The sequence below is a fragment of the Arachis duranensis genome, chromosome 6, assembly GCF_000817695.3.
Source record: "Arachis duranensis cultivar V14167 chromosome 6, aradu.V14167.gnm2.J7QH, whole genome shotgun sequence".
Lineage (NCBI taxonomy): Eukaryota > Viridiplantae > Streptophyta > Magnoliopsida > Fabales > Fabaceae > Arachis > Arachis duranensis.
In genome coordinates this window covers 72,975,532-72,976,760 of record NC_029777.3, presented here as the reverse complement: position 1 = coordinate 72,976,760, position 1,229 = coordinate 72,975,532, and positions in this window count along the sequence as shown.

The window sequence follows — 1,229 nt, the reverse complement described above, 5'->3', positions numbered from 1 at the left end:
TTTCTGGGTCTGTGTGTTTATTGTTGTGTGTTTGTATGTCAGGTACAGGAAGATCTTCCCCTATTCTCTCTGAAATTGATCAAAGAACTCTTCGGAGAATAAGAAGAGCCGAAAGAGGGAAGAACGTTGTTGGAGAAGAAGAATCTGAGGAGGAATTCCAAGAAATGGAAGGAGATCTCAATCAACTAGGAGAAGGAGCCAACAATAACCAACAACAGAGAAGAGTCTTGGCTTCATACACATTTGCAAATGCTAGGCATTGTGGGAGTAGCATTCTTCCTCCTAATGTCAATGCAAACAATTTTGAACTCAAGCCACAACACATCACTCTGGTTCAAAACAATTGTTCTTTTGGAGGAGGGCCTTTAGAGGATCCAAATCAACATTTGTCTACATTCTTGAGAATCTGTGACACGGTGAAAACCAATGGTGTACCTCCTGATAGTTACAAGTTGCTGCTCTTCCCATTCTCTCTCAGAGATAAAGCCACTCAATGGCTAGAAACCTTTCCAAAAGAAAGCATCAACACTTGGGATGACTTGGTGAGCAAATTCCTTGCCAAATTTTATCCCCCTCAAAGAATCCTAAGATTGAAGACTGAGGTGCAGACATTCACTCAAATGGAGGCTGAAAACTTATATGAAGCATGGGAAAGATACAAGGCACTATTGAGGAAATGTCCACCAGATATATAAGGCTTTATTGAGGAAATGTCCACCAGAGATGTTCACTGAGTAGGACAAGTTACAAAACTTCTATGAGGGACTCACTCTTAAAGCTCAAGAAGCTCTTGATCACTCTGCCGGAGGCTCATTACAACTCATGAAGACCACAGAGGAAGCTCAAAACCTCATTGATATGGTGGCCAACAACCAATATTTCTTTGCTCATCAAAGACAACGCCAACCATCACAAAGAAGAGGAGTAATCGAGTTGGAAGGAGTGGATTCAATTCTAGCTCAAAACAAGATAATGCAGCAGCAGATTCAACAACAGTTTGAGCAAATGGCCAAAAGGATTGATGGCTTGCAAGTTGCATCAGTGAGTGCCACAAGCCAACCACCAACTACTTGGGTGCAAAATGAAGAAACTCAAGAGGAGAAACAACAAGAGCAAGTCCAATACATGCACAACCAAAATCCTGGAACAAATAAAGTTTATGGTGATACTTACAATCCATCTTGGAAGAACCATCCCAACCTCAGATGGGGAGACAACCATAATCAAAA